Here is a 15,263-nt window from a genome sequence, read left to right as displayed (position 1 = left end):
ACCTGAATTTGGCAGCTCCCATCTTCACATTGCCTCCAACTTTCTTCTGAGGAAACTACACATGTGAAGTAAGTAAGAAAGGAGTGCTATATTTATGGACGTGTCCACCACAAATGTAATGGTTAGCTTTGCAGCTTCAGGCTGAGACCAAAGTAGTAAAACAAATGCTGCCTCACACATTTAATGACTTGTATCAGCAGCTTAGAGTTTCTATAGCCCCCCTGAGCAAAACAGCATGAAACAGTGGAGGCGCTAAAGTAAGGAGACAAATAGTAATAATAACACAGATGCTTTGGGTTTTGATCTACATCCTTCTGCTTGTATCCATGGCCTTTAGCAAAACGTGATCTATCAATAGTCTCACTCCTCCTTCCCAAAAAGCAGATATGAAAAGAAAGTAATGTATAATAAAGAAAAGCACTTCTTGGCATATATAAAGGGCTTTTCCATCCCACTGACAACCTGTTCCTGTCCAGGATTAAAGAATAGGATTTCCTCCTAGGGCAGATGGCAAGGACTGAACTGAGCCCTACTATCGTCCTTTCAGGATCAGCTCAGAACAAGATTAAAATCCTCCCCAGAGGAAGCCCCTGTCACTAGGCCTACCATTTATGTCTGGAATAGGGAAGTGGTGGCCTTCCAGATGTTGTGGGACTCTATCTATCATTAGTCTCAGACATCATTGCCATTGAGATGGGGGCTGTAGTCCATCAGTATCAGCTGGACCACAGGTTCCCTATCTCTGAGCTACAGGTTTCAAGGGAGTCAGCAGACCCTGAATAATCACCCAAAGAAATGTTGTGCTTGGGTATTCAATGGACCCAGCCAACCCTAAATTGTCTCAGATGCCAGCTCCAACCTTGCCAAGATCACACGCAGAAGTGGAGGCAACAGCATGGGTTGAGTGAAAGCCCAGAACCAAAGGCATAGTGCCTGTCTTGAAGCATCCTTAAGCCACACTCAAGAGGGAAAAGCCCATCCTTAAACCATACTCAGGAAGGAAAAGCCTGTCCCAACATTTGCTTGAACCAGGATCTTGCTGTCACTTCAGAAAGCAGTGGGGCAGCTATCAAGCTGCTTATTTGTTACTTAGCCAGTGTTGATTTCTCACCATATCCTGTTCTATTATCAGTGTCTCATAAACTGGACAGCTCCCCTGCTATGTTAGAACACTTCAGCCCCTAGACAGCTCTCTAGAAAAATGAATATCTGAGCCACATTTAAGTGCAAATATGATGCCACATCCTTTCTCAACATTCTAAGAACATAATCCAAAAGGGCGTTGGCTTTTTAGAATTAAAATGAAATAAAATATTTCCAGTGTTAGCCATTTACCACTGCTAAATTTCATTCCTACACTCTCCACTTAGCAATACTTACTTGGAAGTGTTGCAGTCACAGCTCTGAGAAAATTCCTAGCCAACAAATTCTGTTTCCCTTACCATTTCCTGAGCAGCATTGTACTGATAAATCATTGTCGGATCCCTAAAATATTTGAAATGAACATTTATGTGAAATACAGAGCTATCATGAAGATGATATGTTCTTGTAAGCGAATACCTTAAAAAGACCACCATGGGTCAATTTTTTGGTCAAGGTTTTTTAAAATGCAAAAAAGTAGTGAGCAAGCTTTTTGAGTTCTTCATAATAATTCTTCAGACTAGATATTTTTTAAAAAAGGAGAAGGAATGGAGAAAAAGTTGGGCATAATGAAAAAGCCCTGAAGAGGAGCCATGTTGGATCAGATCCTAGAACTGTTTAGACCAGCAACTTTTTCTTCACAGTGGCTGACCATAAAGGAAGCCCACAAGCAGGATATGAGGGCAATAGTCATCTATGAATCCTTTGCAATGTGTATTTAGAAGCATGCTGTTCTTGATCCTGGAGGATTGTAACATTCTTAAAATTGAATGCAAGGGAAGTTATGATGAGTTAATTATATCAGCATGTAAAGTGCAAACCAGATTTCAGGTTGCACCAAGGACTGTTGGGGTAAAGAAACCTCAATGACTGCTTCCCTGGATTTTGGAAATATAAAAATCAGAGGTTAAGTGGAACACACGAGTTTCTTGTGAGGAAGAGAGCAGAAGTAATGAGAAATATATTTACATTAGCAAAGCTGTAGCTTAAGTTTAGATAGTGCAGTAGGTCACTATTGGGTAGCATTACCTAGTAGCTGGAGGGCATATCATCCCTAAAAGCTAAATCTCATCATTAGGTGACAAATGGAATGAAGAAGAAAGGGCACAGAGTGATACCACAAATTTAACAACCAGTAAAATATTAGAATCACAATAAGTATACAATTGCATGCCAAGACCCTGTGACCCACAGTTCCCTAGTAGATAATAAACACATGGACATGAGTATTAGGGTTTATGGGTACAAATAGGCCACAACTTTATTGGTTACAGATGTGAATGATGTGGCTTAGGCACTGAAGCCAGGCTAGATTTCAACTCCCGCTCATCTGCAGGGTTTCCATCTAAGGGTAAACCACCAGTAGGGGGAGCCCTGGGACTTGCATCAAATAGGGGCACCCCAAGGGGTTCCCCTCGGAGTCATGGCATGACCCTAGCCCATGTCTGGGCATTGGACAGAATCCACACCCCTGGATCCCTTTAACTGGATATCCTTAATGAGGAGGGGCAGGCGGAGGCTACAACCTCCTCTCCATCCAAACAAAGGCTTGCCCAATGCCTAACCTCACAAAGTTGTGATGATTGCCACAAGGTAGGTGAAAACCAAATGGCTGGTGCCAATTTGCCAAATGGGAAAATTCCTATCCAGCCCCAACAATATGGCAACCAAAATTTGTCCATAGCAAGGTTGTGTCGTTGCACAGCATAAAAAAGAGGGTGGGTGGGTAGGGAGATCCAGCAAAGGGCATGAGAGAAGGTCTCCCTGGCCATGCAGCAGTTTAAATTTCCCACGGCCACAACTCCTGCTGGTCGGTGGGGTCACCCCTTGGCAGGGCTCCGATCAGTGCAAGCAACACAGCTCAGACAGCATCAAGGAGAACGTCAAGCTCTGTCCCCTGCTGGATCACTGCAGGGGCCCCGATGCCTGGCTGCAATGTTGCCCACCAGAAACGGTGAGCGGACTTCCATATACAAAACAAGCAAAGGGATTTCAATCATATGCTTATAGTAGATCACTAAGAACACATTTGGAAGCTGTTTCAGTTTTATGCTCCTTATACATATTCTTGGTTTATTTATTTCAGTCTAAGATTCTAGAGTGCAGGTGTTATTCAGTGTTTCCTCAAATACAGTACTATCATTCTTCACTAAAACCTATTGCTACCCCTCCCAGTTTGGTGTCATCTGCAAATTTGATGAACATCCCCTCAATTCCTTCATCCAAGTCATTTGTAAAGATGTTGAACAACAATTGGCCCAGGACAAAACCCTGAGGCACCTCACATTTGTCTAGGATGATGAGGAACCATTAGTGAGCACTCTTTGGGTTGGGCCAGTCAAGCTGCTACAAATCCACCTAACAGTTACCTCATCCAGCCCACATTTTTCCAGCTTCTCCACAAGAATATCATGGAGGATTTTGTCAAAAGCCTTACGGAAAACAACTTACTGAAACTGCCTGGCGTTTTAGACTGGGATCTCTCCTAGCCCTACCTGTATTGAACTTGTGACCCTCTGCAGGCAAAACAAAGATGCTAGCACTGAGCCAGAGTTCTTCCTCGAAGTCAACATCCATACGTCAACATCCAGAAGTTATCACCATGCATATTGATTAGCTACTCCATTCAAATGTCAACACTGTGCAATACCGGGGCCAGGGGGCAGAGAGAGATGGATGTGATTATTGGGTTGGGGTAGTAGACATGAACCTCAGTTACAAGAGAAGAAAAATGAAATATGAAGTTCTCTCTCTGCCTGGCCTTAGAAAACTCCTCCAGAAATGCCAATCTTGTTGAGTTCAGCTGATTTTACCTTCATCTTTTAGAGCTCTGAATTTCAGCATTATGAATGTGCATTTATTGCTCTGAGGACAACACATTTCAGCTTACAAAACACAAACCAGAGGTAGTCTTTCCAGAACAGTTGTAGAGACAGACTTTTATGTGTGAGTGAAGCTTCAGTAAGTTATGCTTCAGCAGAGCTAAGTGAAAGAAATAAGGGTTTTTGTGTGTGGCAAAGCTACACAAAGAAGAGACTTGGGGAAAGAAAAGCATGAGTTGGTCTCCGAGTTTGAAAAATAAGCTTATTCAATGAATGGTGAATCAGATAAAATACAGTTATATATGCAAACTCTCAATTATGCAATGATTACCTTTTCCCTTTAACACTTGGTTTAAAAGTAGACCAAGATTTTGGAAAAAGCCCTGAAGCTTTAAAACAACTTTTCCTTACATGTGTAGTTAATAAAAGCCATGAAGATGCAGAACACATAGGTAGAGTTGAAAAGTTTTACACATTTTCCTGAATCCAGCATCTCATCACATTTTGATATTTGTTCTGGAGCTTTTTAGTTCTCCTATGGACAGTTTATACAAATAAATCCCCTGAAATTTTATTTACTGACTGCTGTACTTGAATCCTGAACTTTCATTCCCAAAGGACCAGCCCTACCACCAAAGTTGCTATTTTAAAGTGAGTTAAAAGAGAAAGTTATGAAATATCCAGCAATTTCTTTAAAAAAAAAAAAAGTCACCCAAGAACAGCAGCATTATAGCAAAAAATGAAATAACAAAGATCCTGCAGGAGACGGTATCACCACCTTAAAACCGGGTTGCCTATGTTTACCAGTCAATGCACTTCTAAAATGTAATAAAATTTAATCTCAGCTAAAGGGACAGTTTCTTTACACATTACTAAGTCTACTACTTGATGCTTCGCTGTGACAACAGATATCTGTTACAGATGGAAATTTACAGGAACTTTTCATGTCTTGCCTCCATCACTCTATGAATGCCACCCACCCACAGCTGCTTGGAATGTAGACAGGGGCATGGAATCTCGACACCATGCATGTGCAGTAAAGACAAATTTGGGCACACACATGGGAGGAGGATGTTTACAATATGTGTTTCAACGGTATTGGTTGATTTTGTGTGTCAGGCAACATGCCAGTTTTCTCTCATCTGCAGACTCCGTGAGACTATAATCCCATGCAATCACAGTCCAACCTACTTATGATTTTGTTTCATTTTAAAGCCGTATCTCCTGCCATTACACTCCTCTCTTTGCACCAAAGTAAATACTCAAGGACTACAATTAGGGGTTGAGTTCAGCCTGTAGCCACACCCCAGAATAAAATACCTCCAGAAGCAACAGGTGATCATAGAGTACTTCAGACACCACCACAGATCCACTTTCCCAAATATATGGTCAGGAGTAGCCTAAGAGTGAAACTATTTCCCCTTGAGGTCTGATTTAGAAAGGGATTGTTTCAAGAGAGTTTCCCTTAATAAGGCCATGACTAATCAAAAGCTGGAAAATGCAACTTCCTTACACAAAAAACAAAGATGAAATTGTAAAATCCAAAGTACAGCAATACTTTTATTATGTCAAACAAAATGTCACAAAAGAGTGGCCAAGAATTCAAAAGCTTGCTCATTATTTTGTGACATTTTGGTTAGCCTAATAAATGTATTGCTCTACTATGGATTAAAAAAAAATTCCTTATATAGCTCATTTCAGGCTTTGGGGACAGGATTATGAGCTTGAAGAACAAGATACCTCCTTTCTTTCTTTCTTTCTTTCTTTCTTTCTTTCTTTCTTTCTTTCTTTCTTTCTTATTTGAACGTATTAGATTTGCAACTCATGGGCGAAGAGCTTACTGGGTACCATTGTTTAATCCTATCTCATCTTTCTTTCCTACAGAATAAGAGTGACCTACCTTTGCTGTTGTAAGGGTGCATAAGATATAAGGCCCAGAACTTACTACTTATGTGGAACTTTTGTGTGTATGCCAGAGCTCTGCCCAAAACTTTGTATGAACTGTGCTATAAATAACAAGTAGCAACCTTTCTTGCATGCACAATGTGTGTGTTACAGGCAACCACAAACAGAAACTAACTGTGCTTTAAAAAAATGTTGGCTGTGGCATCAACTTCATGGTGAGGATATGGTCTGAAAGAACATGAGGCTACCACCTTGCTGTAGATATGCAGGTTTGGGTCTGGTCAGTGCCTGGATGGCTGACTGCCTGCGAACCCCATAAATACTACCTTGGATTCCATGATAGCAGAAAGGTGAGATACAGGTGTAAGAAAAATAAAATCACCATTGAGGTCAATGGGACTTACTCCCAGGTAAGTGGCTCTATGATTATAGCCTGATGACAACGTCCATTTTAGTGGGTGATCATGATATTTCTGTGCCTGAGTATTTGGTTTTGCTCTCCACACCTAGTAAACCCATCCTCACAAACACAGCCTTTTAAAATAGTTTCTATTAACTTGATACACCATCGTCTTGATTTCTTAGATGATCATTTGTGATTACCACATGAAAGACAAACAGTTCAAATAACTCTATGAAAGGGGGGAAGGGAGCCTTGGTTTCCTGTGTTTCAACAGATGTCGTACTTAATTGGTTGCAAAATAAACCAGAGCTACATTCAGCCAGTTTCCCTTGTTTCAGCTGCGCAGACACTTTCAAACATGTGCATTCACCTCCTGTTTCTCTGTAAACGGGGGTGTGGTGCAAGAATCAAACTTCCCAAAAGGTGCAAATCGACACGCATACTGCATATATCCCTTTTATGTATTACTGATTAAACAGAAGGCAAAGTTTCAGCTTATGATACAGTGAGAATTCTAACAAAACAGGTCTAAAGTATGGCAACATTATGTTGGGATTAATTGAATATGGAACAGTATTTTAATATCAAACAGCACTTTTAATGTACTCCAAGTTTTACACTTGCAGATTTCAGTCACTTCACTACCTCACCCACCCCTCAACATTTCTCCATGTTTCAGGATATTCAGATAAAAATAATAATTCCAGTATCATTCAAGTTTGATCACCCACAAACTCTGTGTTGCCTTCCCAGCAGAAGCCAGAGTGGATGACCCCTGACAAACAAAGGCAAGTGGCCAGCATGACACAAATATGTGTACAGTCAAGGGAGGCCAGAGGGAATATTGATGAGGTGCTACATTTTGTGTATTGCCAAGTCCAGTCTTCAAAAGTAAAGTAATGGCCTCTGATCTTCATGGTGAAAGGCAGATATTAGGACAAAATGTACAACCTATTCTCCCTATAAGAAACAGAAGCATTGTTATTCTAAGAGAATAATAATAATAATAATAATAATAATAATAATAATAATAATAATAAATTGTTCAAAGAACTTCACTATAAGGTGAATAATGTTGCAGATAGAAGACTGAGACTGAATTTTTCACTAAAGACATTTATCAAATTCATGGTAAGATCCAAACCTGGGACTTTTCAGTTGAAGCTGAGTATTTTAGCTGCTTTGCGGTACCAGTTCTCCAAATAAAATGTGCTTCAAATACAGGCAAGGTCAAATGTGTTTCAATCACCTGTGACAACTAAACTGAGCAATATTTGTTCTTTTAGTTTAAAAATGGAACCATGGTCCCAAGAGTGAGAGAAAAGAGCTTTAATCCCTAGCAAAAATTCAAATTCCCCAACTGCATGATAGAATAATCTGTTCCTGGAGATAGAATTTAAAAAAACCAAAACCACAATACTTTGGGAGGGGTGCATACTTTCTTTATGCTTAGGCCCAGGTTCTCCAACACAGAGGGATTTTTAACAAATCTGACTTTCGGCAGATGACCTCTCTTGTTTGTTCATATGTGTTTTCCAAAATATAAAAGTGAAATAGAGTCCCAAGGGCACTGTACTTGAAAGGTTATGAGAGTTAGAGATTTTAACCATGCCTGCCAAATCAGCAGATGGCTTGTGATTATAATTATATGCATCAATAAAACGAATAATCTTACAAAATTTGAATTTCTACTAAAGTAAGGGATTTAATAAGCAGATGCAACAGAATGCGTTTTCTTTAACCCTTTTCACTGAGAGCGATGGTTCACATACAGAGCAGCTAAAGCTCCGCTCAAACAAGTTGACCACAAACTTAAACATTATGTACTTTTCCTCTTTAGCAAGGGTGATCTTTTACTGAATATGTATTTTGATCATACTCAGTCAATAATTCATCTAGTCTACTTTATGATGTTTGCTTCTTTTCATAGTGGAAATGTCATTTGTACAAAAGCCATGATTAGCTGGACAAAATCTGGTAAAAATGGCATATTCGAATGATCACTTGATTGTTGCTCTGGAATTTCATCCAGCAAAATTTGTATAGCTTCTAGTAGCTTGTCGTCTGTATTGGATAGTAATTTTTGTCTGTTTTTGAAAACAGGATATTATTACTATCATTTATTTATGAAAAATTAATTGCTAAGCCATTCCTTTTTGACATATTTCACATATTTATTACATGTCCTGATAGAGAAATATGTATGTTTTCTGGAATTATTTTGATGTTAATATGAAACGTAGATGGGTAACAAAAACCTAGCATTCATACTTTTATTAAATTCTGGATGCTCGGATTTGTAGTGTTTAGTGATACATCTTATAGGTATCATATAAGAAGCTGCAATTCTATCCACACATTCTTTAGAAAAGCCTCATTTAAACTCAGTGGGTCTTACTTCTAAGGAAATGTGTTTAGGATCTGGTTGCAAGAGACAAATGCAAAAGACCACATTATGTTTGGCTATTTTTACAATCACAAAATACATAATTTGGAAAAAGGGCAATTTTGTTTGCAAATGGATTTATATCTTCATACTATAATTAAGGGACAAGAAAATGTCACTGAAGTACAATTTTGTTCAGCACTCTGAAAACATAGTCTCCTTCGGGGAGGAAAGTCCCATTTAAATGTTAGATTGTATTTGGACATTGTAAATATCTGTTTGGGTCTATAAATGCACTTTTTGATAATGCAAACTATTTCATTTAATATCACATATCTGATGCTGGCAGAGCAAATAATTCTTTGATCGCTTTTAAAGTGGCTTGTGGGGGTTGGGGGACCCCGAGAATCAACAGAGCTAGTACTCTGTATCATGTCAATTGACCTGATAGTCCATAACTGTGCCTTTGGAGCTGTTACTATTTTGTCCTGCCATTCCAGCTGCTTTATAGGTATCCCGATAACAGTAGGTAGAGATGGGGTATCTGTTCTATATAGGTGATTGCTATATGGTGATACATTTCCTGTTGCATCATGAAAAAAGTAGGAAATAAAGTTTTAACTGCAGTAAACTTTCAAAGACAAAACTTTTTTGGGTCATCAATGGCACCATGGGGAACTTTCACATGGTCTCAAATGAAAGTATATTTTAGAAATACATCCATGATTGGAAAAACTTAGTTGTATTTTTTCAATTTGTTGGCCTACAAGAGCAAAACCAAGAGCTAATGAAAAGATGACAAAAAGTTAACTTTGAAAACAAGCTTTGGCCATAGCTAAAGATCTTGCTTTTTAGCCATTTCAAAAGTTCGTTGTCCAAAAGTAACTTAGAGTATAGAAATATGGGTAGCTGCTCTATACACGTTCAAGTAATTTCCCCACTTTCTCAGCCTGGTCTAGTGTGACAAGCTCCAGCTCTCCAGGGTCTGAGGCAAAGGTCTTCCCCATCACCATCTCCCTGGGCATGACAAGATGTATTTTATTTTCATTTTGGCTGAGAGTTGTAAGGTTATATTTTACAACCACAAAATATTTTTTGTTAAAGTTCTTCAAGTTCAGTGCAGTTGATAAGACCCTTAAAACCCGGCAGTACTTTTTGGGTTTTTAATGCAATCAGCAAATGCTGTTTACAAACATGGAGGGACAGGATCGTCTGTATTTGAAGCCACTCTTCCTTTACACAATCAGATGCCAACCCGGAGATTTAGATTGCAACTTGCTGACCTTATGATTTGCTACATTGCATGTCAGTAAACTACACTAGTGTGCCAGCCTGTTGGTAATTGTCAGGAAAAAGATTGTTTTGGAAAAAATTATGAATCGCTTGTCAGCTTCAGGCTTCTGAAATTAAAATAGTGAAAATCTCAGTGTTGGGGGGGGGGGAATGACCCAAGAAAGCAAACTCACAGAGTTAGGAATAAAAATATACACTGATGTGAGCTAGCACTGCTGAGTTGTCTTAGCCATGGTGGGGCATCTTCCTGCCACAGTAGTTTTTGAGCACTATGCCTTGTCCCAGATGAAAAGTGATAAAATGATGGCCGGTCTTAAAACTCGGTTTTCTGTTTGTCTGTCTTTGGGAAGGGGACATGCTTTTGGGGTGGGGAAGTGATGATCTTATGGAAATCATTAGACTTTTAAAATGTTATCGTAAGGATCTGGTGTGTACGATTTTTCTAGATGCAGATTGTATGTACAATACTTATGAAAGCATGACAAGAAGTTTAACCAACACATGACCATGAAAAGCGGCTGGGTAACTTACTGGTGCCTAAACTTAACTAATGTAAACACCATTGTTTAAAAGTGCCTACAATGCAAAAGCAATACAGTAAGAACCACTTGATGATTCTATGAAAATTCCTAATGAAAAAAGATTACATCTATAGGTAAGAACATCACCTTGCAGAGAAAATTGAATTACGCATTAATGTTAATTATGAAAGTTCAAAATAAAACTCTAGCTGATACTTCATGTTCTGTAGTGAATTTAGTATTGCTTACTAGATACTTTTACTTTCTCAAGATAGCTGTTACTAAATAAAATAAACAGTTGTATTCCATGTTTTAGGAAATTAAACAAACATATATGTTACTGGGATACACACTTCCAAGAACATATGGTAAAATCATAATTATCAAGTGTTCACACACTTCTCATTCAGCTGTCCAAGCAGAAAAAAATTGAAGGTGTAAAGCACAGTTGCAGATGAACAACCTGGTACTAGCCATGTACAGATTGCTAATCATGCTATTACTACTGTTTACAATTTAACTTTTAAAATGTTCTTTAGAGAATATAAACTTACAGCAACTGGTTTGTAACAAATGTCACACACAAATTACACCTTTTGTGTGTATTCTGTTATCTATGTCAAAATTATTGTTAACTTCACTGCAGTCTGGATTGCAGTTTTAGGTTACAATGCCCAGTACCTGTAAATAGTTGCAGGTAAGTTTGGTTGAAATGAGTGACCAAGTAAATGCATTACAATTTAGGAAACCTTTGCTGAGTGAGAAAAGTTTGTATAAATAATCTGATTATTCTGACTTAGTTTTATAAATCACATGAGCGATTTTTGTTTTCCAAAATGTAGTAGCTTCTAAATTATGAAAGGAAGATTGTGGGACATGATAATGCAAAAACAACACTCTGGTCTGTATATTTTAACATGTTTATCAAAGGAAAATATATTATCTGATTATCACTGTTATCAACATATTTTAGCAACTTTAGAAGAAAATATGGGATTCACATGAAATATCTTGTAAGTATAACTTGCCACATAATACCCTCCCTGACACTTGTAACTACATGTGGAGGTAAAAGTAGCAGAAAATATCTAAGGTGCATAAGCAAGACTTCATTGCAACTTCCTGTTGCCATTTTTTTTTCCAGAATAAAAAAAGAGAAGTGTATGAAAGGGATTCTTTGATCTGCTAAACTCAGTCATCACTAATGTACATACACATCACATAAACAGGCAACCACAGCTATTTTCCTCTGTATGTATTTTTTTTAAGACCAAAACAAAAGCAAAACAGCTACTGGTGTTATGCTTGCAATCAATACATCTTCACATCTTTATTTTCAGCAAAAGCAAGTGGGCAACTGAGAGCAAAATACATCATGATTTTATACTGTGTCTGAACATCCAAAATGATAAAAAGCTTCATTTTGGTACACATCATTCTAAATGTCATGCCATTTATTCAAGGGAACAAGCAGCTGAGAAGGAGGTTGAAATCTGAAATTAATACACAGTTATTTCTATAGTGTATCTTTAAAAGATTTTGGTCCTCTAAAAAGCTAGAAAAACAGTGGATTCTTGTAAAGTTGGTGATAGTGCTTACTGTATTCAGATCTGTCAAAGAATGCATTTCTTCCCACAGCATCCTCTTAAGTCACAGCAACGTTAAGTTCACTGAGCATTCCATTCTGCTTTACTTTAGAAATTCAAAACTTTTGTAAAGATGACACACAGAGAAAAAGGCACTGATTCCACAGACACCCCCCGCCCCTGTTCGGAAGTGGCACAAAAGCAATCCCTTCATTATGACCTACTTGTCCAAAACGGACTTTCAAGCTATGGTTAGGCTAAGATTTGCTCTCCTTTCCCCCAGGGCATAATTGTCAGACTGACTTACCGTGTGCCTTTTAGCCTTTGTTCTGCCTCTCGCGCTGACATCAGGGAAGCAGTGATGTAGAATAAAGCAGGGGTGGGCTAGGTTAGTCCAGTGTTTGTGTCGTTGTGTGGTGTGCAGGGACACTCTGTGATACTCTAGTGAGCTGCTAAGCTTTTTTTGTAGGCTTTGTGTCATTTACTTAACGACCAATCTCATTAGCTGCCAGGGTACAATGGGCTGATGCATTTTCTATGTACATACTCTACACAGTGACCCTCAAGGTTGCCGAAGGTCTATTTAATCAGTCAGATGCTGAATATATTTGCAGTAAATCACAAAAAAAAAAAAAATGAGACCACAGAGGTATCTCATGAGGCTTTAATGTTTCTTGGGAGTTTGTTGAATGAAAAAGGCAGCAGATTTAAATGCAAAAAAATGAGGAAGAATGAGATGGGACACTCTGTAAGGTTTGCACTGGTGACCTTTAATAATTGCAATAACTTTTGGAAACCCTGCATGTTCCTGCACTTTATTGTTATTTCCTCCATCCAGTTCATGCTTCAGTGTAACCACATTATCATCCTAAAATCCCTTTAAGAAACAGCAAAACAACAAGATGAGCAGCTTTTTCACAGGTTGGCAAAGGTGTATTTCCACCCCCACCTCCTGTCTTTCCAGGCAACCTCAGAGTTGGCATCTCTGTATTTCTACCCTCTCTTCAGTTACAAGGCATAAACCCTTTTAACTCCTATGAAAAATGAAAATGCTGAAAAGCCCTCTGAATGACGACAGCTGTCCATAAGTATCAGGGAGAGTTCTATTGTCCAACTTGTCCCTGGATAAAATGAATACTTTACAGCAGAGGCTGTTCAGCTTGGCTAAAGAGTATGGGGAGAAGGGGAGGAGGTCACTGGAGATTTCGCACACTAATTTAATCTGGGAAAAGGACAGGCACTGCATCTCACTTGAACAGACTGGCGGCAATCTGGGCTCTCACAGAACTATCTCCTTTTGCCTGTGCTCTATTTATTCCTTATCTCTGTTTACCAACCGCTAGGTCCCTTTCATTCACACCACGAGGCCGTTCTCCTACTATCAGTCAGCAGCTGACACTGTGGAAGAGCCTCAAAGGCAAAAAAAAAGGGATCAAAACTAAACCAAAGCTGTATAAACAATGCAGCAGTAGAAGTAAATGCATAAATCCTAATTCTTAACCCAACCCACAGGGTGCGAACAGAACCTTTATAGTAAATCCAAGAAACCCACCACAGTGAGCTATGGGCTACAGAGGGAACAGGGGAAAGCCAAATATCATTCATGAAATCATCATCTGAGGCAGAAACACTCGCAAATGCTCACATTTTGCATGCTCAACCTGGCTTGTATTGATTTAGCGACTAAACTTTGTCACTCAGTACATTCGTCAGCAACTAATGATCATCTCATTTGCTTATACTCATATGATTAAAAAATAAGAACGCTAAATAAAACCAGGCAATTCTTTATGGGAGCCCCCCCCCCCAAGTTTGGATAACTTTTCATTCACTGCTGGATTTAAAAAATAGATATAAGGAAAGACAGGAAGATATATGCCAAGTTTTATATCTTTTTTCCTTTTATTTAATTTTATTAAATAGTTGTAATTGTTACTTAAATCAGTAAGTTTCATTAAAATGTCACTAGACTATAATGTCTAACTCCTGCACAACTTTTTATAGTAGATAGGCGCAGATAAGAAAGAAGTCTCATTTTTTTAACTACAGTGAAAATTAGGGATACACACACACACACACACACACACACACACACACAGCCTTTGCTAGCATTCTGAGTGAAAGCAGGTGTGAAAGCTGACTTTTAAACTTGTATATTATATTAAGTCGTCATCCTGAATGCTAAAGGAAATTCATCACTTTGAATAGATAGGGATAACAGCTTATGTGTCTTACTGGCAGAATGAACCTAAGATGTGTTTCAGAGAGCAACAGCAGACTTTCAAAGTTATATAAAACAAAGTTAACAGACAAGGAAATGGAATATAAGCCTTAAGACACAAACTGCTAAGTTTAGAAAGAAAACTATACTCTTATAACTACAATTAATTCTTAAAAATGAAAATAGTGGTTCACATAATTCAAAACATGTTAGATACATTTTCAGGATTGTTGGAAAAATAGTGACAAAAATATTGCTCATTATCAAAAATGATCTATTATGCCAAATTTCAGTTCTGATTTCCACCTATATGCATTATGAGCAATGAAGTCTTTACTACTTGGATCCTTTTTTCCAAATGAATTAATGAATTAAATTTATCCTTTCACCAGCTGCTAGGCAGCAGATGGAACCATTTCTGAAGCCTTGTTGAATTCAATCCATAAAACTCATTTCCTAGGATTAGCAGTCCAAAGTTTCTTTTAATGTTTATATACCGCTTGGGATTTTAAATTTCACGATGCTAAACTTTCTGCTTAATAATTGTCCCTCTCCCATCAGTTTCGTAGGAAACAAACTTGAAAGAAACACTGTACTTTCTACCAAAACATAGTAGGTCACATAAGGACAAGATTACATTTCAGGAGCAATCAGGTAAAACAAAGTGGGGTTTTTGTTGTTTACACTGTACTAGTACCATAGAAACCATTTATCTTACAGTCAACCATTAATTTCAGCTAGAAGCTTTATAGGTCGCAGTTCATTTTAGTCAGCTAATAGAAAAGCATCTTGTAGAACTTTCTTATGCCATATAGCCAAGCTAGGGAACCAAACTCTTGACAGTCCCAAACAAATCCAAGGTGTCACATCATTTTAAAACTATGGTAAGATAATTTTGTCTACACACTCATAACTTTGTGAAATTTTAGATAGTTATGAGTGGTTAGTCTGTGCTGTTTCGCTCTTGATTACATAATAGGAACATT

The 15,263-nt window shown here is 38.3% G+C and overlaps 1 protein-coding gene across 9 annotated transcripts in view; it reads right to left on the bottom strand.

Annotated features, from left to right (window-relative positions):
- The window catches only part of ST18 (ST18 C2H2C-type zinc finger transcription factor), a 192,254-nt gene that overhangs the window by 112,552 nt on the left and 64,439 nt on the right, over positions 1-15,263 (bottom strand). The window contains exon 1 of one of the 9 annotated variants that reach the window (XM_081874041.1): positions 12,364-12,475. The exons of 7 other annotated variants lie outside the window; for them this stretch is intronic. The gene's annotated coding sequence lies outside the window, so the exon portion shown is untranslated. Of the gene's footprint in view, positions 1-12,363; positions 12,476-15,263 lie in introns of those variants that run through there. One more of the 9 variants, XM_081874047.1, reaches the window with a different exon arrangement.

This window comes from Podarcis erhardii (genome assembly GCF_964252035.2).
Source record: "Podarcis erhardii genome assembly, chromosome: 8".
Lineage (NCBI taxonomy): Eukaryota > Metazoa > Chordata > Lepidosauria > Squamata > Lacertidae > Podarcis > Podarcis erhardii.
The sequence above is the reverse complement of the archived record's forward strand: the minus strand, read 5'-3'. Positions and strand labels throughout refer to the sequence as shown.